The sequence below is a fragment of the Puntigrus tetrazona genome, chromosome 5, assembly GCF_018831695.1.
Source record: "Puntigrus tetrazona isolate hp1 chromosome 5, ASM1883169v1, whole genome shotgun sequence".
Classification (NCBI taxonomy): domain Eukaryota; kingdom Metazoa; phylum Chordata; class Actinopteri; order Cypriniformes; family Cyprinidae; genus Puntigrus; species Puntigrus tetrazona.
In genome coordinates this window covers 932,163-955,587 of record NC_056703.1, presented here as the reverse complement: position 1 = coordinate 955,587, position 23,425 = coordinate 932,163, and the positions used below count along the sequence as shown (strand labels likewise).

Here is a 23,425-nt window from a genome sequence, read left to right as displayed (position 1 = left end):
ATTAGTGGGCAGAAAATGATTTATGAATATCAATTCATAATAGTTCATCAATAACAACGTGAAAATCAGCAATTAGGATATTGATTTTATGCAACAGTTTGATAAACAATACAGTAAGTGACTATCAAGAGACTTACATTTTAAACACCATATTTTGTTTTTGCTCCACTTCGCCAACAAAAACATGCAGCAACTGCACTGTTTTGCATCTCTGAGAAACGTGACGTTTTTTAAATTTTTTTTAATTTGAAGAAATTAATGAATGAGGGGTTTATATAGTACTTTAATTAGCATTGCCATTTGTTTACCGAAAATGCATTACATTATAAACTATGATCGTTCACATTCAAATTTAGTCAGTGCATATTTTCAAATGCACTGCGTGTTGTGTTAAAAAATCTATAAAAACAATAAGAAAATAAATACGTCTTATGTAAATCAAATCGGCAAGCATATATGCTGTATTAATAAATATAATAAATAATCTATATTTCAGTAAAACAGATAAAAAAAATTTTTTTTTAATAATAATAAAAACAATAATCTGTTAGTATTTTAATACTGTTAAATGATTTATATATTAAATGTTTCCCTTCTTTTCTACCGCCACGCACATTTTATCGAATATCTTGTTTCACTCACATTATAGAAGTATGGGTTTCAAATTTTTCTCGAAGGTCTCAGGTGTTTGTTTGTGTGGCCATTTCCAAGACAGTAATCGACGGCTTTGGGTGTGGTAGGTGCAGATTAATTTTGTGTATATTCCGGAACGCGGCAAATGAAATGTGAGGTGGCATGTCTATAATAATGTTTTCTCCAATCGCTCACGTCTCACGAGGTCAGGCGAGGGGTGGCGGCAGGACAGGATATGGATCAGTCCCTGAAAACTTGGCATAGGTACAGTATTATAGATTTTCCAACAGTAAATGACATTGTTTGTGCACATATCACAAAAAGAAGCTGGTCTAATGATTTGAGCTTTACAATATGCTTATGTTTGTTTATTCGGTAACACTTTACATTAGGTACAGTAGTTAACATTAATTTAATTACAAGTTGTGTTAGCTAATGCACTGTAAGCTAACATGAACTAACAATGGATGTTTGTATTTTTATTAACTAACATTAACAAAGAGGAAAAAAATACTGTAATAAATGCACTGTTCATTTTTTGTTCATGTTAGTTAATACACTAATGTTAAAAATATGAGATACCATTTATTTAATCTGTGTTTTTGAGCTCGAAGTTCATCCGTTTTCTAATTGTACTGACAAAAGGAAGGATATGCTGCGAGTCGTTTCATTTTTTTGTTTAATTGTCTGATATGGTCTCAAGGAAACAGAATTATTTCAATAATCAACAATAGAGAACGAGAGACATGTCCACTGCCAGCACCTCATTTTCCACGTGCGAACAATCTGCCATTGTTATTCAAAGCAGAATTATTCTACAAGGAATCCATTTAATTCTCGTCATGTCTAAACAGCTTTGTGGATGGATTTTATATATTTATTTATTTTTTAAATAGCAGCATAATTTCTCAGGCAGCTATTATTATTTAGCAACTTCAGCCTGGGCCAACAGATAAAGTGCCACCTTCCAGAGGAAGATGAATCAATCTTTTTATTGTCGGACCAGTTGTAATACCTACGATATTTTGGAAGTTTAAATCTTTATTATAAATATCCCAACTTTATCTCCCGGATTTTCGTCAGTGTTTAAGGAATGCGCATTACATTACAAGTGGTCTAGAGTGTTTGCTTTTGAACTGTGTTGATGAGGAAAGACGTTTCAGTCACTTTTGAGATGTTTATGCTTATGTAATTTCGTGCATCTTGCTCAATCACATACATATCTGATTAGATTTGCATATTTCATTTAGGCTCAGTCACATAAGTATTAGTCTTGGAGGGCTTACAATATATTTATATATATATATTAACATGTATATATATATATATATATATATATATATATATATATATATATATATATATATATATATATATATATATACATGTTACTATATATGTTACTTTAATTAGGACTGGTGGTGGTGCTTGTATTTGTTTATACAAAAAATTGGGCGTGAAAAAATTATAAGATGGCAAAAGTACTACAAATTGTACTACTAATAGCAATATAAAATGCGCTAAGGATTAATGAGCTGCTGTTCATGAATATATATATATATATATATATATATATATATATATATATATATATATATATATATATATATATATATATATCATAGATAGATAGATATCAAAGTCATATTAATATTACATTATATTAATGTATATAGCACCTTTCCATATCTGAATAACTCTTTACTAGTAATATACATAATATACAAAATCAAATTTAAAATTTTAGATCAATTGAACAACATTACGTAAACACTAGAAAGCAGCAATGGATACAGCTCATAGTTCTATAAGTTTTTGTTTGTTAAAATATATAAAGATCGTATAAGTAATGTTTTTTAATTGTTTACTCATAAGCATTGTCTAAAAGAGTTTCTATTTCATTATAGCAGCGCTATGTTCCATTGACAGGTTTGTGTTTTTGGCAAGGTATAAAAAGCTTGGTTAAGCACAGCAGGGCCCTATCCCACTGCGTTTTCAAAAGACCGAGGGCCACAGACACATGAGGCCGCGAACACCTGGCCACCTTAAACAGGTGAACATACACCCGCACTTACACACACACACACACACATCCCTCTCTCTGGAGACCTTGCTACAGAGGAAAAGGGAGAGATGTGAGTGGAAAATGAGGTGAGAGATATTGTATATGCAAACAAGAACACCTACGACTGTGAAGCTCAGATGTTCTTAGTCATCACACATTTCCTTTTCTCCGGGCTCCCTCTGTTCTCTGCAGTTTATTTTTCTGCCTGTTCATCCTCATATAAAGTGTGTAAAAAAAAAAAAAAATCAATAGTACCTTTTTTCTTTATGGTGACTGTTTTCTCAAGCACTGTAACAAAAACACTGTAATAGATAGATGGATAGATAGATGATTAATCACATGTTGCGAATGATAAACAATACTTGACTTTCCAAGTAATTGGCGCTTTTCACCAAATTTGTCAGGAAATCTCAGTCCTATCCAGCCATTTGCTGTTCTATTTAAATCGTTATCAATTAGCAGCAGATCAGGCCTTCCTTCATGACTAATTAAAGCAATTAGAGAAAGCTTGAACTAATGCATTTTATACAGATAGCAGCACCAAAGCGACTCATTTCGCTCACAGGTCAAGAGCAGAGTAATTAACTGGCGATTACACCCCTCAGTCTAGTGTGCTTCAGAGGAAACCGGCGGGGAGAGTGTGCGCGTGTGTGTTAATGCTAACATGCATGCTGGTGGCGTGCTGGAGTTGTGTTTCGTAAGCATTCGGACGTATAGGGTGCGTGATTCAATCTTGACCTCTCAAGGCCATCATTCAATCACACTGAAGTTTACTCAATTTATATTTCAGATTTTTTTGGAATTGCTCCTCAAACAAAATAAAGCCATACAGGTTTAACATGACATACTGAGTTTATGATCGTAAAAATGTGTTTGGGTGAGCAAAGCCTAAAATGTGTTAACATCAAAAATAAAATAGTTTTACAAATCTTAAATTGGTAGCACTTTATTGTAAGGTTTCTTAACTAGTTGCTTATTAATTGCTTAACTAGTTGCTTATTAGCTATTAGCTAGTATTATTAGCCTTATTCTACATGACATTGTACTACATTACTAATTTTACCCAATACCAATACCTAAACAACTGTTAATAAACAGCATATTAGGACATTATTGAGGGAAAAGTTGTAGTTAATAGTAAATAAGTGTTCCCTATTCTAAAGTATAACCTTTAGTACTTGTTAATTAATTTATTAATTCTTTATTTGAGTTGGAAACTGGGTGGAATTATGATTTATGCAACAAAAAACTAAATTCTAAATATATATGGGGGGAAAAAGATTATTTATTGTTATTTATGAAATGTTTAGTTCAGTAAAAACGTCTGCTTTGCTAAAAAGCTATATAATATATGGTTTAAATGGCTTTTCATCGAGTTTCCAGCACAAATATCATGATATATTAAGTTGTGCGTGCTCTACTCATGCTGACCAACCAGTTTAAAATACCTAAATCAAGCCACTGTGACTATGATGGGAAGTAAAACCGAATGTGTGACCCCAAGGGAGAGCTAAATTCAACTCTTTTCTTAGAAATAGACTGTCAGATATTAAGGCCGCACATGCTTTTGTTGTGTGAAATGTTGAGACGCTGTGCCCCTACACGTCGAGCTTCTCTTCTGGGGTTTCTGGTCTCACGCTGATCTCCTCGTGTCAAACTGTTCATCAGGAGGGAGCGATACAGAGGCGCAGCGATAAACAAGCGCATCTGATAAGACGGGATTAGTAAATGCACACAGAAGCTCTTTTCCATGCACTTGTCTGCTTATCTAGACAGCATTTATAGGCATGCTGCTGACAAGAAGACTGTTACACATGGTAGATGCCGGGTTTGTGCAAAATTCATAATTGAAGAAATGGCCCCTGTTGAATAAGTAAGTATGAATATGAATTGAATTGTCGAGACGTATGGAGGAACTGAAATGAAATTTGACATGGCTAATGCTTTTTGGAAAATGTTGTGTTCTTTCTCCCTGGTCCACAAAGTTATAAAATATGAACTCTACGCATATACAGACGTATCTGACAAACTAGGTAAATTCAGTTTCAATTCTACTCTATATCGCAATTCTGCATCCTGTTTGTAATTTAAACTAAAATCACATTTAGGAATAATAACTGGTGCGCAACAAGTTATGAGTGCATGTGTAATTAATGCAGAACGCGGTTTCTTAAACTAGGGTTTCAAACTGGTAAAAAGCTATAGACAATTCTCACTATTAACTAACTGTTAAATACAACTTGTGCCTCTGTAAACTCCTAATTTGCTGTTTATTAATAGTTCATAAGGTAGTTATTAAGTTTATGTGTAGGATCGTGGCAGGATGAAGAGATCTAAAAGATGGTCATGCAAAATAAGGCATTAATATGTACTTTATATGTAAATAAATAAACAGCCAATATGCTAATTGCATGCAAAAAAGTAATATGCATGCAAATAAGCAAGTAGTTAATAGTGATAATTATATGTCCCTATAGTATCACTAAATCAAAAATATATATTTTTTAATGACAAATAATTAATAATTAAATTAAAACAGTAATTGTCATATTTAAAAAAAAAAAAAAATTGTGCTGTCAAATGATTCATCATGATTAATCAAATCTAAAATAAAAGATTGTTTACATAATATATGTGTTTGTGCTGTGTATCTAGATTATGTGTATGCAAATACACATGTATATATTATAATACAAATGAATACAAATATATACATGCATATACATGTAAATATTGTCAAGATATACACTGTGTGTGTATATATATTTATTTATTTATTAGTGCCCTTAGTCCTTAGGTGAGAGACATTTAAACCATTATATTCTAAATCAACATTTTACAATATTATGCTTAGTAGACAACTGCATTGGTAGTTTAGTAGCATGCCAACGTCAAACTCTATTGAAATCAATTGTGTGTGGAGTCTCTTGTGGGCATTGCGTGAGGAGTATATATGCAGCATGCTGATTCGCTGCCTAGAGCGATCCAAATCACTCGCTTATGAGGTTTCTTTTCAGTTAGGATGCAGACAGCGAGGCAACTCACAAATTTTGGAATAGATCAAGAGTGTCAGAGAGAGAGATAGAGAAGAAATGAGCGATTGTGTGTTTGAAAGGAAACGGGTAGAAAGAAAGGGTGGAGGAGAACGGGATGTCAGGAAGCTGATCAAAGACCGTAGCAGTGTGAATATTCATGCATGTCTTGTTAAAGTCCAGTACGTGTTGGCCTATTTGCCAGGGAAGCGCAGAGATCTGGCTCCGGGGTTTATTTCCAGATATCTCATGGCCATTAAGAAGTAATGGGGCTTAAGACGGTAAACCATCACGGCGCACACCGACCCGAGTGACACGCAAGGACAGGGAAGATGGACGAATCGAAGCAGGCAGGCAGAAAGAGAGGCGCCTCTGTTGAAAAAGTCGAGCGCAAGGGTAAATAAATAAAGGAGGAGAATACCCACATGATGGATGGAGCGAGAGAGTGACTGGTTTCATGTTCGCGTCTTGACGGGGCTGACGAGGCAGGATCGCCTCATTCGGTATTCCGCTCAGGAAGAGAAAAGCCAGGGATTCTACGGCCAGCTCGACTCATCTTCAAAGAGATATTAACATAGCGCTGGATCCCTTTTATCTCTCCTCTAATTTTAAGGATGCCAGCTGAAATTAAAACACAGCGAGAGTGAAACAAGACTAAAAATATAGGGAGAGAGAGTAGGAAAACAGGTCGAGGGCAGGCAGCCCGTGGTGCACAGGAAGCAAACGTGCTCTTAATGAGGTCTGCTTTATTACGACCCCGCCTCAGTCGGGGCGGAAGCGGCAGGTGGGATTCGGCATTAGCCGGATTGCGGTCCGTGCTGGATGGAGATCAGGTGGATCATGTTCATTAAGAGTTCAGAGCGCAGGACTTACTAAGTGCTAAAGTACGCCAGAGGGAAGAAACGGCGTGACATAACATGTTAAGTGAAGAGACGCCCACAGTCCATGACTGTGTGTGTGTATATATATATATATATATATATATATATATATATATATATATATATATATGTATGTATAGTATAAAGTACAACAGAGTTCGGGAAGTAAAAATCTTGTTGTCAGATTAGTTTAGAGACCTTTGGTGTTTGACAATTCTGTATAACAAGCTCTTCGGTTGGACAACTTTAAAAGGGGTTTTCTCAATATTTAGACTTTAGAACCTCAGTCAAATATTGTCCTATCCTAAGAAAGCATACATCTATGTAATTGATTATTTATTAAGAGGATGCATACATCCAATTAACAAAAGATGGTCATGACTGGAATCGTGGTCCAGTGTCACGTATATATCAAGGACAGTGCCTCTCGAAAATATTGGATGAAACATATTTGTAGTAGAAATAGAAACAATACCAATACTAACAATGCATGATAGAACATTAAATAAAGTCTAGAAACCCCCTAAATATGCGTTGGGTTTGCTGGGGGGGTAATTGAGAATGAAGAGGAGGCAATGCAATGCTTGAATATGATAAATTCATGCAATAAATCCCACCTTTCGCGTTTTCGCACATTCCATTTTAGTGTTATTGCACTTCTTTTCACACATAAACTCTTTAGTACTTTATTTGTATTTATACATTTTTTTTTACTTAATGTACGAAATTATATTAAGATATGAAATGACTCTAACCAGTTTTCATTGCCTTGCTATTTTATGTATTTATGTTTTGCTTCTTTGGCTTTTCGTGAAACACTGTGAAACAATATTCCTCTTATTTTTGTATTTAAAAAAAAAAATGGGGAAAAAACTGTAAAATTAAAATAGAAAAAAAAAGACTGCTGCAAAAGTGGGCCATCACTGTTGCGCTCCATTACCCAAAAACTGGCATCCACAAGTTAAAATTGCCAACTTCACTCAAGCTTTTGAGCACATGAGAGACCTGCCTAGTTACTGGATTTGGCACAGTCTGTGATGTCAAATCTTTTCAAAGACACTTTTTAAAAGAGTTTGTTTGTAGTAGACCGAGTTCACTAAATAGATGCAGAACTGTTTGTTCAAAGTGTGTTTGATCATGTTTCTTAACATGATTATATATAATATTATATAACTATACAGCACATATCGTTGTACTACAACTAAGCGATACTAAGTAGACAAATTTATTATTTTTAAAGAGAGTGTTCCAGTTTTGTCACGTTGCTCACTTTCAGTGCAGACTGTGTTTTAGAGAAAAGTAACATTCTATTTTAGTGAAGTCTGTGTATGGTTGTGTAACAGCCACAACATAACCCAAATACCGGCTGCACTCAGAGACGGCCTGCATTTTCAAACATGCATTCATATTTTATAACAGCTTTTCTTTTAAGTTAGGCTGTTGTGGTAGACTATTTTTGACCTTTGACTCGTTCTTTCTTTGACTTTGGGTTTATGTACATGTGTTCTCTGTTCGTCAGCCTGGAACACTTGTAGTACACTTCTGTTGTATATCTTCGACCCTGCATGCTACATCTTGCAGCATTTGGTACTTCAAATGATACCTTATTTCTGTGGTAAATGTCTAAAAAAAACAGTACTTCAAATAATAACGTGGTATTAATCGATTAAAAACCAATTAATATCATAATTGTACAATGGTAACTCTCACACTAGCGTTCTCATTCTAAGGTGCTTTAAGTTATTAATAACATTATTGTGGTAAATGTCCAAAAACATGGCTCCTTAAAGTAAAAAAAAAATTAGTATTAAAGTTGGTTTGTGCTGATTAAGCCATTAATGTGTTTTTAAGATACTAAAAACAACTCCAAATAATATAATAATTTTACCATGGTAACTCTATCCAACTATTCTTTTATTCTTATTACTTATTAATTAACATGTCCTAAAAAAACATGGCTCTTCAAGGCCTTTCAAATAATGCTATGCTAGTGCTAGTAAATGTTCAAAATGACCTTGTTTTTTCGATTCTATGAAATAATATCTTGATGAGATCAAGGGTATCCACTCTTCTTATTGCAAAATACTTTCGATAACACCATCATATTGCTGTGGTGAATGTCCAAAGAGTTAGGGTTAGGCTACATGTAATACTGTGGGATTATATAGTAAATGATTCAGAAAAACTTTTCTGTTTCATTCAGTGTAATGGTTTTACTGTGACAGCTGACAAAATGGCCTCGTTATTTCAAGATGCTTCAAAGAAAATCATGGCATTATCCTGGTAAATGCACAGAAAACATTAGATATACTTTTTGCAATGCTTGAGAGATGTGTGAAGAACATTGAAATGGGAAAGAGACCGGAACAGAGAAAGAGAGAGGACGAGCAGGTAGGTGTGTGTGTGTGTGTGTGTGTGTGTTTGTGTTACATGTGTGTGCTCAGGTCCAGAAGAGAAACTCTCAAAAGAGGATTCTCCAGAGCCCATTGAATATTGATGTTCCACTCCTTCATGCAACACTCGGCTTTTATCTCTCCCTCTCTCTCTGTACAGCACCTTTAAAAGTCTTATCCATCTATTGATACCATGCAGTCTAAACCACCATTACAGCTCACATTCACCATGCACCACTGCGGCAAACATATAGAGAAAGCTCTCTGGCTAATTACTGATCTATTTAGCCTGTAACACTAAAGGGGGCCATTAATGCACAGAAAGTGCAACCGAGAACACGGCATTAATTTATCAGAGGCATGCACACGTTCACACGTGGTCAAGTCTTTTATCGGGGCTCGAAGAGTTTATTTGTTGTTCCTCGATGCAACAATCCGAGTTAAAACTGTAATCAGCTCCGGATTAATTCCAAATTCCTTGAGAGCGTCCTCGCATAATGAATGTTGTGAATGCATGAGCGCAGAACCCATTGTTTATCCATCAGGCGGCAGAATTATTAAGAGGGAAAAGCATCCTCGTTGAAGGCGAAAGAATTCGGAGGCAGCAGTTTCGCTTACTAAAGAGCGCAGAGTTGAAGTTTTAGCTTACTGCAAAAAAGCTCTTCAGTACATTAGATAAACGTCAGGAGTCAGAGATGCTGGAAGGTTCAGGATATTCACCATTAGCCAAGACCGAGCATCTCCTCACTGTTTGGGCTGATGCACTTCACTGACGCCGTCATAATGGGTTCCGTTATAACATAAAATTCACCGGATTGAATTCTGAGTGTTTTTAATTGAGTTGCGAGGACTTGATGTTGTGGACCGGTCTTTCTTCAGTGTGCTGGTTTAATGTGAGGGTAATGATCTGGTGGTGAATGGGGCTTGATGATTAGGAACAGATTACCTGGCCTGGGATCGCAGTGTCTCAATATTGTTTATTTCACGGTAGATGTGAAGTAGCTCAGTAGCCGAGGCTAGCAATGCCAAAGTTGGGGTATTGATTCCAAAAGAACAAACGTCTCGACAAATGTCCTGTTTAAGTAAATTGCATGTTGTCTTTTGAAGAAAAGTCCATCAATTCTTAGAGATACATCCCAATTTTTTGCTAGACTTTTTTTTAAGTTATTTTATGGTCCATTTTCTCACAATAAACAGAAAATATGTTAATAGACATGCTAAAATAAGTCATTAGTTAATCGTGAGAATTGGTCTCAATATTCATTAGTTTCATTATCATTAGTTTTCTTTCGTAATTTGTGTAAATATAATGTTTAACAACCATATACTTTCCATCTTCTTTGTAAATTTAGCAACAATGAATTACATTTATAAAACATTGACAGTGAACACGTTACGAACAACATTACGATAAACTGCCATTCCTTTGTATTTTCTATTTATTAAAGTTTTAAATCACAATTAAATATGTAGGTATATGCATATACATGTATATACACACACACACACAGTTTTAAAAGCAATGCATTACAGTATTGCATTACTCCTTGAAAAAGTAACTTATGTTACGAAGTTGTGTTATAGCAAATGTAAAAGGCCTTTCACACAAAAAAAGTCTGATGAATATTGCAAAAATTACTCATTAATTTCCCCCTTGTATTTAAATCATGGCCACAATTTAATACAGCAAACGATTTAGCAATTCATGTCCACAAATAAACATATTCTTAATACATGGTGACAATGAATGCTTTAACACGTCAATACCATTTCATCATTTTCTGCGTCCCTTTGGAATGAAACCCATGGCTTTAGTGTGTCATGATTTATCAGTCAAGCTACAAGAACTATCTCTAATGAGAAGCTGTAAAGTATTACGGACCACTTTTAACATATGAAATGTATTTAAACTATCCCTCCAGTACCAGAATTAATTCCCTTTAGGAAAAAAAAAATATTAATTTGGCTCAGATCAATGTAGCAGAGAACCGCTGCTCTGCGGTTTCTACTATTCTTCAATTAGAGATCCTTAATTGCTAACTAACTTTCCCGTGCCGCTCTCTATCCCTTTTTATCAAAGCTTCCGGGGCACGTACTGCACTTACCCTGACTTTGCCGTATCTTAGCATGGTCTTATCTCGCGGCCTCGCACCCTCCCCTGCCAAATGGTCTTCTTTTTCTGTGAAAGTGTGAAAAGTTTGCAAGAAATGGATGTGCATTATTGATCCCTGATGGGAAATTCAGAGCAAAATAGCGGAAACATCAAATGCAAAACACACAGCTCAGTCTTCCTTCTTGCGCAAGACATCACAGAGCGAGATAAAAGAGACACGTGCAATGTTACTCCAGGCCCGGTTGACAGCTCAAAGTAACGTGAGGGCGGGCACAACTGGGAGATAAGTAAGTGCTGTATCGTCTGATGGCAACCGGCAGAAAACTTCCCCAGTAGTGCTTTTCTGTAACACTGTTGTCGAACAAGCCAGTGGCTAAAGGTCCTCCCGGATGAGCGCTGTGGTTTGGACGGGGAGAGTATTTTCAGGATGAACTCCGATTTCACCGGAATCTTCTTCTGTGCCGCTGCTTCTGGAGAGCCCAGGTGACGTCTGATAACACAAGCGGCCTCCTTTATCACTTTGTTCGGATTCTCGGAATCGACTGAACTAGAGTTGCTCCCTCTGCACTATACAAGAGTAAAGTACGTCGGCTATTGCAAACCAATATAACATCTCTAACAGGCGGCTGCACACATTAAATGACCCGAGTCTTCCCGGGAAGTAGAGTCTGTTCTGCTGTTTTCTCTATAGACGACTAAACAACAGCAAGCCGTGTGGATACTTTATTGCTTCTAGGAAGCAGAGATGATGTTGTCTCAGATGATTTTGGTTTAAGATAGTAGCACGACTATTTGTTGTATAAAATGGAGCAAAAATGTTGATCACATTTAATTTCAAAGTGCCCCTATTATGGGTTATAAAAGGTTCATATTTTGGTTTTGAGAGTCCCAAACAACAGGTTAACATGCAGGCAAGGTCAAAAAAACGCTTTCATTTTCTCATACTATGCATTTATTTTGACCTCCTCTGTACGATGCAAATTTTGCAGTGATCGGCCAATTTCATTTAAAGCAGATTTTGTGAGCTTTTATCGCTCCGAAAGCGGCACCTAGTGACAAAGAATGAATTTGCATTTTCATTCAGACCGACGAAAAAAAGTTTTCTCAGGTCTGTGTGAAATATAGTAATGCATATAATAATTAACAGGTATGCTTTTAAGCAACTAGTTAATAGTGGGAATTGGTCCCTATGCTAAAGTGTTAACAAAAAATGTCCTTGAAAATGAGATTTACTATTAATTGCATAGATACAGGTTAAATAATAAAAAAAAAACCCTCTAAAATGTACTGCAAAGCGCAATATGGTCAGCAAATGTTCTTGTCCATTTAAGCTGCACCCATAACAATTTAGTTTACCTGGACAGTAAGCTAAAACAAGACAGAAAAAGCATTTTCTTGGTTTTATGAATATTTTTGAATATTTAATTTATTCATTCATGCATGTCTCATCAAAAATGAGAGTCTAAGGCTGCATTTATTTGTTCGAAAATACAGTAAAAACAGTAATATTGTGAATTATTATTGTTATTATTACATTTAAAGAAGTGCTTTGAATAATTAAAATTATTAAATAATTTATCCCGGCACTCTCAGAAATAAAGCTACAAAAGCTGTCACTGGGGCGGTACATTTTCAAAAGGATTCATTTAGGTACCTTAAAGGTACATAACAGTGATTAAAAGTCCATACTTGATCCTAAAAGATACAAAAGTGTACCTTTTCAAAAGGACGGTACAGTGAAAGTTTTTGTGCATTTATTTCTGAGAGTGTGTAATAAGCGTGTAATACTGCTCAAAAGTCAAAAAGAGCAGCTTTGGAAATAGCTGAGATGTTTTACTTTACTGTCAGTTTTGAAATCAATTTAACGCATCTTTACTGAATAAAAGTATTGAACAACAACAACAAAATGGTAGCATACAATACAAGGCGCCCCTATTAGAATGTAAAGGGTATGATAAAATCTTCACTCTTTCAGTGATTCAATTACCATTTGCCAGCAAGTATTTCTACTTTAATATATGGCTAGTTGGTGGTGTATCGGGGGAGCACATTTGCATAAAGTTAAATTCAGCTCGTCTTTGTCACATCGCCAGCAGTTATTGTTGCTCGTGTCACCTTGAATCTCCTTCAGCACTCATTGAAAATGAATGACAGCCAGTTGCTTTGTTGCTGCAAGTCATTGTCAGTGTGAACTCCCTATTATGTAGTTTTTCTGGCAGGTATGCAAAGAACGGGGCTGGACACGCACCTCCTTCCTTGTGCTCTTCAGAGGCTGATTTGTACACTTAAGGTGGTGATGATAAGGAGGGTTTAGTTTCCGATAGCATCTCAGCCATTTAAAGAGGGTTTGTTCTGGCCCAAAGCTCTGATGTTACCCAACAGACAGCTACAAACCTCACAGAAACAGAATCCAAACACAGAAACGGGCAGAGGATGAGAGAAGAATCTATTGTATCTCAGTATTTTTAGCTCTTTGACAATGTTTAGTAAATAGTTTTAGATAGGTTTATAGATAATAGATTTATATACTTGCTCTAAATTTACTTGAAAGAGGTTGTTCCTCTCGGAATTGTGTTTATATCTTGCAGTTCTGACTTTTTTCCCCTCTGAATTCTTAAAAAAATAATAATAATAAATTTTTCCCATATGCAGAGCAAAAAAAAAAAAAAAAAATTATAAACATAAATAAAATGTAGGTGTAATTTTTATCTCACTATTCTTACTTTTTATTGTAATTGCTCGCTTATATTTTACAATTCAGTCTCTCCTTTTCAAAATTGTGAGGGAGGAAAATCACAATTTTTTTAATCAAAACACTAAAACACCATGAAAATAAAATTAAAATATTTAAAGCATGTTTTAGTTTAGTTTGTTAGTTAGTTTCAGTTAGTTTTTGTATGATTGTGACATAATTGTAAAGTAAATATTCTAAACTACAAGCCATATATATATTTGTATGTTTTATATATATATATATATATATATATATATATATATATATATATATATATATATATATATTATAAATTAAAAACACACGTTATTAGGTAGTATGCTGCAAGTAGCTGAATCAAGCACAAAGGTTAGGGCATTTTTTTGTATTAGTGTATAAAAATATTGAATATCATACCTACATTTTGACTAACCATGCAGAGAATTCTGTGAGCTTTGTATTGTTTTCGTTTCATGCGTTTACTTTTTCCCGATTATCACAATGTGCTCTTTTGCTCGCCGAATCAATGCGAATATACCGTGGGCTTCTGCAACCCTAAGCACCGCTCTCTGTGTTTTCCATCTATCTCCGGTCCACCTGGTGTCTTTGCAAGCAGCATCTACCAGAATGATGCAAATCCCCCGTCGTACACACGCATGCACCTGCAGCGGAGCAAACAAACAGGTCTGTTTATCTCCCGGCTGCGCTTTCACAAATCATGCGATTGTTTTGTGGATTATGAGGCTGGCTCCTCTCGTTTCCGATGTGCTCTGTGGCAGATTAGTTGCGCTCTGACGTGAATCGTAACTTGACCTAATAGCCTAAATGGCCTTCTGAAATCTGTGAAAGAGCAGGTAATCACGTTAATTCGGCGAACTGGATTTAGTCCCGTGCAGACGGCAAGTCTGGTGTGAAAGCGGCTTGAGCCTTCATGTATGAGATTAATTAAAGAGCTTCCTTCAGGACGGACTCTCTTCAGGCTCTTTCAGATCAATGGCAGTGTTCTGCAGTAGACCGGCGCTCATTTAGCATCAAAGAAAAGCTATAGCGAGACTTTCAATAGTCTGTAATTTCGCCATTCAAGTTCATGAAATGAGGTTGATTTGCCTGATCCTGCCGGATATAAAAACCTTCGAATTAAACAATGATCGTAAGGCAAAGTTTGCTAAAGCCTCGTTGGCCAGATGCGCCTTATTTGGTGCTCGTACACTTTAGCCACCCTGGAATATTTTCCCTTCCTTTTTCAGCTCAACCAATTTGTCACGGCAGAGATGCTGAGATAATAGGTTTAGGTATCACGAAGAGAATCTCAGCCTTTGTTTGCTATGCTTTATTGAATCATAATGAGAAGACGACGACGAGGGCTGGAGAAGGAGAACGGTGGCTGAGCGCCCATTAATAACCGCTGATCAAAAATCACTCACGTCGCCGCGGAGGAGAATGAAAAACAGCCAAGTTTGGAAAGCATTTCCCAGGATGCCTAATTACAAACCTAACCCTAACCCTAATGCTATCCCGGAGAGCATCTCAAACCTGAAAAAAGATTTTTGCTTTGTACATCATGATCAGAGAGAATGTGAATTGGAATCTCCTACGGTACATAAATAGTTTAGAAAAGACCGACTTGGACAATTTGATTGATTCAAAAAAGCACACGAAACAGCATCTGAAGGGTGCCAGGTACTTTTTTTCTTTCATTTTTGTCGTAGCGGTAGTTAGCAAGTAAACAGGAAATACATTAATATAGGTGTATGATTCAGTTTTCATAGATACAGTATGTCTGTAAAGTGAGCAGTGGCAATGTTATTTTTATTTTATTTTTTAAATGTGTGTATTCTTTTTTAGTAATTTATTCATTTACATGTATTTTACACGAATACTATTATTATTATAGATACAGAAATTATAATCACAGTCTATAAAAATGCCCTTTTCCTTTATTTTTTCTTAATGCTTCTAATGTTTTTTGCATATATTGTGTTTATTATTATTATTATTATTATTATTATGGAGAGGTAGAAATTCTATATACTATAAAATACACTTTTTCCATTGTATAATCAGTTATTTTTATAAATACATTTTTAGTATTATTAAACAGGCAGAAATTATAATAAAAATAGTCTATTAAAGTTTTTTTTCCCATGTAAAAAAGTTTATTATTGTTTTTGTTGTTTTTTCCATATATATATATATATATATATATATATATATATATATATATATATTTTTTTTTTTTTTTTTTTTTTTTATTATTAATAAAATTACTGTTCAGTAGAAAACAAAGTATATCATTGTGTAATCAATCACACTTATTTTTAATTTTATTTTTAATAAATATACTTTTATCATTATTAATAATAATATTTCTGGGAAGCAAAAGTTTTTCCTCATTTCAGTCCGTCGTTGTGGTGTAATCTATTTTAGGCTTGTAGACCCAAATGACACATACAAAAAGCAAATCAAGTTGTTGTCGTACATGTCGGTCAGATGGTCCTTTTCTGTACAATGGCAATGTAATAATATGTGATATATGTTTGTAATTCTTCAGAAAGGACTTTGGGGAAGATTATGTCTTATGAGTTTTTTCTGTCCTGTTTGTTGGTTTCCGAGTGTCTTTCTGTAGGGACAGTAGATCTGTTTCTCCACTTATGAAAAACAACAGTGGAACAGATGAAGCTGTCAGTGAAAAAGCAACAGCATCCCTCTGTTCAAAGCACAATTACAGGCTGAATTTTCTAGGGACATTCATATTCATAGTACGGATTGAGCTTTTCAAGACTGATTCACAAAGAAATTATGAATTATTGACTGAGAACGTTTGCTAGGTGATATACGACTCCACTGAAGCGCGTTTAGAACCATATTATTGAAAACAAGTGCTCATCCTTCCAATATATCTCTTCAGAAATGTATAACGGTTTATAATAGAACTCATTTTCTTTGCATTTGAAGGCATATCTTTTGGATTCCTTTATTATATTAGGATACAAGCATTCACAAAGGAAATTAACAGCTAGCCACATTCATCTCCCTATTACCAAGACTTTTGACAGCTCCAAGACTGAAATTGCATGATAAAACTCAGTCCGGCCAGTTTTAGCGTGCGTGAAACCTCATATTAGGTGTAAAATGAATTGTAAATTGTTGTCTACGTTTGCAAAAGATTGTGTCGCTCACGGCCGACTTCCAGGAAATGCGATTACTGATCGCATAGCATTTTGTCTACTCGCATATTGATTTTGTTAAGCGTCTATTGGCACCACCTTGTCAGGTCAAGAAAGGCCCTTTTGATGTACACGAGTCTGGTTTACGTGTTTGTTTATTGGCAGGTGAGATTAAGGTTGTTACGGGTCTTTAAGCACAGACAAAACAACCGACACGCAACACCGACCCCTTTCTCCGACCGACCGAACCACTGACCCACAAGTTGTCCTGGAACGTGAGGCCTCGCTCCAATGAATAAACCGTAAAAGCAAGGTGTTTATTAGCTCTAGATCAAAGCCAGAGGCAGGATATAATGATGAATGTGCCAGGGAAGTCAGCCCTGGTCTGAGTAGATGTGCTTGCCGTGGCCCTTCTTGCTGAAAACGACACCAGTCATTAGTTAGATGCCTCCAGCGCAGAGACTGGCCCTAAAGCATGCGAGACGGGCAACAGTGGGCTTTGAAGCTTTTGTTTTTTAACCGTAACTCAGGGCATGACTCAGTTAAGCCTCCGTGATAGATACGGATTCGTCGTTATAATTAGCATAGTTGGAATGAGACTTCGGCTTCCATAAGAATTGCTTTATTAGTCTTTTGATGAGGAAAAGCTTGTTGAGTCTCACATACAGTAGACATATTTTCGACTATCCACGACAAATGCTAGTAATATGCATGCTAGTGAGTCGTGATAATGGGTTCCATATATTGTTACCATATATTGAAATGAAAACGAGAAATCACAATATTACCGTTTACTGCATTTTTAATCAAAAAACGCTGCATTGGTGACCGTTAGGGATTTATTTCAAGAACATTAGAAAATCTGACCAACTCCGTCTCTTTAAATGGTACATTGTATTATTTCATAGGCATAGCTCACATATATGTTTGTAGATGGATGTCTAGTCACTTGCTTCTAATTTCCTCAAGCAAAATTCTTTTCAAATGCTTGTTACCACTAACCTGGTAAATTTTGACAAAACCCAGTGATTATTTTTTCTTCTGGCGCAGTACTGTAGGAATAAATTTTTCTAGGTGGATTGGTTCACCCAGACTCCCAGACGTTGTATCGCACCAGCCAGTCGATCGATATAGGAACTATCGATTTTTGACCAGTTCTTGCCATTTTTTATGTCGAAAACGCATCAGATGTTCAGTGAACGGACTGAGGGCTGAGAGTTAGACTTTGAACCTAACAGTCGGAAGCATTGAGAACATCTATGTAAAGAACTTTCATGGTTTGCAACCGGCTAAAAAAGTCATTAATAAGCAGGACAGGTGAGTCAAAAATGGGTCCGTCATCCACTGCAGGCCATTTTGCTTCCCTTGACACCATCTTGCCAATAGAAAAGCGGAGGAAGTGCAGATAAAATCCATAAGCTTCAGCTCACGCTGCAGAATGTGTCAGAAGTGTGATGGGTGTGATTTTCACACTGCATCTAATTGCATCAAGATATGTACCGAGCACATCTTAAATATGTGAAGGTCTGCAGAGGGGTGTGCTGTCGGTTGTCTTCTGTTGTCGAATATAAATGGAGAGTCACGCTGCATGGAAAACAACGATAGACTGATTATTTCGGATTGTATCACTTATATCATTGCTCAGCAAATAGTCAATTGGTTGACAATGCAATATTTGATCCATTACTTTTCAGTTACAGTAATGTAATATATTATAAACTTTAATAAAAAGCATTCATGAAAAATATTTGAATTTTGGAAGGTATTTGCATCTGTGCAGCATCCCTTAATAACGAAGCTGTAAGTGTAATTACTTCAAAAACAGTGATTTTACCCACTCGTTGGAGATAAATTATATATGTATTGTGAAAGCTATTGTTTCTGTGCTTATGAATGCCTCTCTGTGTGTGTGTGTGTGTGTGTGTGTGTGTGTGTGTGTGTGTGTGTGTGTACACTTCAGTGAAGGAAGTGTGCTCAAGTACAGTCATTAAATTGACTAGAACTACCTATGCATTAAATGGTTTTATTGCACATTTCAGCTAATCAAAATCAAGTATTCAGGCATGGTATAAATATATATATATATAATAGATGGAAATTTGTAGAGGGGCCTGCTAATGAGCTCTAGTCCATCTTGCTACAGATCCACTGGAGTTCTTTACCACCTCCAGCTCCTGCTGCTCAACACAGCAGTACTGCTACAACTCAGAGAAAAATTACCCACAGCGTACCTTTAACGCGCCTGTGTGTGGAAGCGAGTTTCAAGTCTGTTTCTGTTTAAGCAATATGATTTCTATTCAATATTTTTGGTGATATTTAACAATGAGATTCTAAATGTGAACAAAAGTTAATGAAATTAAAGTTTTAGCGTAAATGATTGTCAGTAGAAAACAAAACTCACAGTTCAAAGTTTCGACTAGTTTCTTATTTATTTATTTTTGTATACATATGAGTGGTTGAGGTGTGATAAATGTTAAAAGTAGGAAGAGATAATATGTTAAACATTGTACGAATAACACATAAGCTATACCGGTTTGAATTTGTCATTATTTGCATATTAACCCTCGGCCGAGTGTCGCGAGACATATGAAAGCCAGTTTTCCTCGAGCAACGTTTTGCATTAAGTGCTTTAGATTCAGCAAAGGGCTGATGTAAAGGGATAGAGTGACTGCATATTAAACCACTAACTCACCAACGCAAAGGTGTTACATAATTCATGGGCACGAAATCATATGATCAGGGTGGAGGAAAAGTTATCTGCAGATTATTGCGTTGCGGGGGAAGGGGGGCATTCGTATTTGAACGGAAGTCCTCTGGGGAATATCGTGAACACTAGGGGGCAAACTTGAGCTTCATGCTCACCATTAGAACGGCAGCAGAAAGAAACGGAGAAGCCACTTAGAGAACATCTCTCACACTCCGGCTGTCCTGCCCTCTGCCTCGCGCCGTGTTTAATTCGTGGCTCTACTTGCGATAGATTCACTTTCACAACCTCTTTCTGCGTTCTGCTTCTTCAGGTCTTCCTCGTTTTCTCAGTAGGGGTCTATCTCGCCAGTTTGTGTGTAACTCTAGCGCTCTGAGAGAAGTCACTTGGATTTCCCTCCTGCTGCATTATAGATGCATGACGGTTGAAGCCTGACTGAGAGGTCTGCGCTTGCACTGCCTGATTTCATTTGCATTCATCTTGGATGTGTCATGTCTGCTCAGGCCTCTGACCAAAACTTTTACTACTGCGCTTTCTGTTTAAAGGTGAAGCGTGACATTTCTCATGTGTCGTCAAATGGATCTGGGTAATTTCGCTAGTAGGCATTTTTTTTAGCAGTAAGTTGTTTCGCGAATACATGTCAAGCAGCAGTCATTAGAGTATTAGTAGACTGTCTGCACAATAACTTTAGTTTGATGGGTTAACAGCATAAAACATACTGACTATCAGAAACTTTCCAAGTATATGTCAACTTGCTCTACTAAACCTAAACATATAGTTAGTAAACATATAGTTGCAAGCTAACAAAAATGTATTAGTTACTCATAGTTAGTAGAATGTCTAAAGTGGACTATCAAAGTATAGTGCAACCAATAATTGTTTTCGAACAGGTTTTCTGAGGAATAATTCTCAGTGTTGGTTAAATCAGTGTTTCAGTTTGGCTAGCTGAGACACCGATGAATTAGTTTAAACATATTAAACCAGCAAATAATGCATACAAAAAAATCGCTGTTGAACTCCTCTTGTACCTGTGCATCTCACCTATAACCTATATATTTTTTTTTCATTCGAGGCTTTCAACTGTTTTTGTACCACAGAGATGTTATGGAGAACACAAGTGGTTCAAAAGGTCACTGTCTATTTCTTCTCTCATTCGTTACTGCTCTGCTCGTTAGCAAATTATGTCTTCGGGCTTTAAATAAACAATGAAATGAAAGGTCGTGCTGTATATAAATTCAAAAGATGCTATTGGGCAGTTCAGTGCATGTAACCTTTTAAAAAATATTTTCACGATTTAACATGACCTACAGTACCTTATTGATTTCATGCAGCTGTTACCTCGTAATAAAAATATTAAGGATATTGCGATTATTTTGTACAGGTGTGTCAAGTAATGATCAAATAGATGCTTTTCTTTTCGACTGTATATTCATCAAAGAATCCTGGGGAAGATAAATAATTAAATATAAATAATAATGTATTAAATAAATTCAACCTTGATGAGAATGAGAGTCCTTACTTTGTCTTAGAAAAAAATAAATAAAAAGTAGTTTATTTTTGGAAATTGCAGTGTAATTAAATGTGTTGTGATTGGGATGTTCTGGCAAAGATGGTTAGTCTGGCCTGGCTGGGCATGATTGCACCATTTAAGTGCAGAGAAATGTAAACTTTGAAGCAAATATACCTAATTAAATCAGCCAGAGTGTTCTGCAGCATTGAAAGCAGGTTCATTAAACTGAGTCACAGGAGTCGCCCATATTAGAGGCACCGGGAAGCTTGACTACATTTTAATGGCTCAGAAGATTTGGGGAACTGCTTTCAGTACAAAATAACAAAACAAATACCCAACCTTTCCATTAATCACTGAATGCAGTTGCCTATGAATAACAGTATGCAATAATTAATCTGAGTCCTTGTCTTTATCTGTGGCTTGGTTTCTAGCGGGTCTGAATGACGGAAAGGAAGCAGCATACATTTTAAAATGGTAGCCTGGTTCACTTTCATTATATTGACAAGAGCAGACAGGATATTCTTTAAAAATTGACATATTGTGTATAATGGATGAAAGAATGGGTTTGGAACAACATACGGATGAGTTCATTTTTTTAGATAAACCATCCCTTTAACAGAATCGTACGAGATGTAGTGTATGAGAGAAAACATACAAGTTGACTGAATAAATATATATATATATATATATATATATATATATATATTTGCAAGCAGCAAGGGTCTCTCATAATTCATTACATAAATAATAAAAATGCTAAAAATTGCTATTTTTGTGGTGAACAGTTCATCTGTGGCAAGTCAATCCACAAAAAAAATGGTTTGCCTTAGTAATCTTTAATTCAAATCTGTAAAATGCTCCTCCTCTCTATAAAGTCGGACATGCCTCTTCAACTGTCAGTGTTCATATCTGAATGAAACGCCTACTTTACTACATCCAATCAACTCACAGTAGAAAAAAACAAGCCACGCCCTTTATTTTTCCTCACAATACAGAAGCAAAATCTGTCAAAAAGTTCTGGTTCACAGACTTTCAACATGGCTTTCAGAAAATTAAGCATGTATAATCAAGTTATCCTAAATTGCTTCAGTCCAGAAAGTGTTCTTGAAATATTGAATCTAAAAGTTACTCTTACATAAGCTTTATTAATACCAATAGATTTCACAGCAAAATGGCAGATGAACCCAGGACTTTTATTTGCTAAAAAGAATGAACTATCAATGAAGGCATGTGGTAGATGTTTTGATCATATTGGTAATTAAGAGTCCTTAGAAATTTGTGTATTAAATATGATAGAGTAGATGACTTGAAACATGGCAGAGGTTTCTAGATTTCTGTTGTTAGCTCGTAGACCAAAAAACGTTTCATATCATTTTAAAGTGGCTAAGCTAGATTTCACATGCAACATTTTGCAGCGTATTAGCTGGTTGACCATCAAACCCCTTTTTCCAGCAGTTTTTGAGTTGGCTTTATGGTTCTTCATATCAGAATATTGCTCTGTGGATTCTTCAAATCCCCAGTACACAGATTTCTCTTTGTCAGCGAGCTGTAATACGGTACATATCTGTTGTGTAAGTCAGGACTGTGCAGCAAATTGACTTTCCACTATCAAATTCAGGGTCGAACAAGTGTCTATATTAGTTAGCATAAATCAAACCAAGCCTGCACTTTCCACTGATGCTCATTGCTATTAGTAGCTACACTACACCTAACAGCACTCAGCGGAGCAGCGCATGCTAATTTGAGCTGCAAAAGCGGGCCTTCTTTTTAAACCGGCGTGCTAATTTGCATTTTGTTTAATTCCATGATACGGCAGGCTCATTAGAATTAGCTAGCGAAAAGAAGTTTTAATGTACAGCGCTGTACCTTAGAGCTCACACCTTTCCCAAGAGAGGAAACAACTTGGAGATGCTGGATAAAATAGGCAGACTGTTGTTCTCATGGGCTGAGCTACTCATTAGCAAGACATTAGGGCAGAAAACCTCAGTCATGTGGGTCATTACCAAAACAGGTACTGCATAAACACACGGAAGGATGACAAGGTGAGATAAGGAACAAACCTTTTCTGACAGAGTGAGAGTATGTCTTGTCTACATGCCCTCGGTTTTATTAGCAATTTGCAGGTAAACAGTTGCTCGTTGTATTTGGATGATGGCCACGATAACCATACTTTGGCAGAAAAAGGCTATTGTTACTAGACTTATTTGTATTATG

The 23,425-nt window shown here is 36.0% G+C and overlaps 1 protein-coding gene across 3 annotated transcripts in view; it reads left to right on the top strand.

The window, feature by feature from the left end:
- rtn4r (reticulon 4 receptor) overlaps positions 1-23,425 on the top strand; it is a 70,645-nt gene that overhangs the window by 13,166 nt on the left and 34,054 nt on the right. Inside the window, exons 1-2 of one of the 3 annotated variants that reach the window (XM_043238186.1) lie at positions 741-897; positions 2,581-2,686. The exons of 1 other annotated variant lie outside the window; for it this stretch is intronic. The gene's annotated coding sequence lies outside the window, so the exon portion shown is untranslated. Of the gene's footprint in view, positions 1-740; positions 898-2,580; positions 2,687-23,425 lie in introns of those variants that run through there. One more of the 3 variants, XM_043238187.1, reaches the window with a different exon arrangement.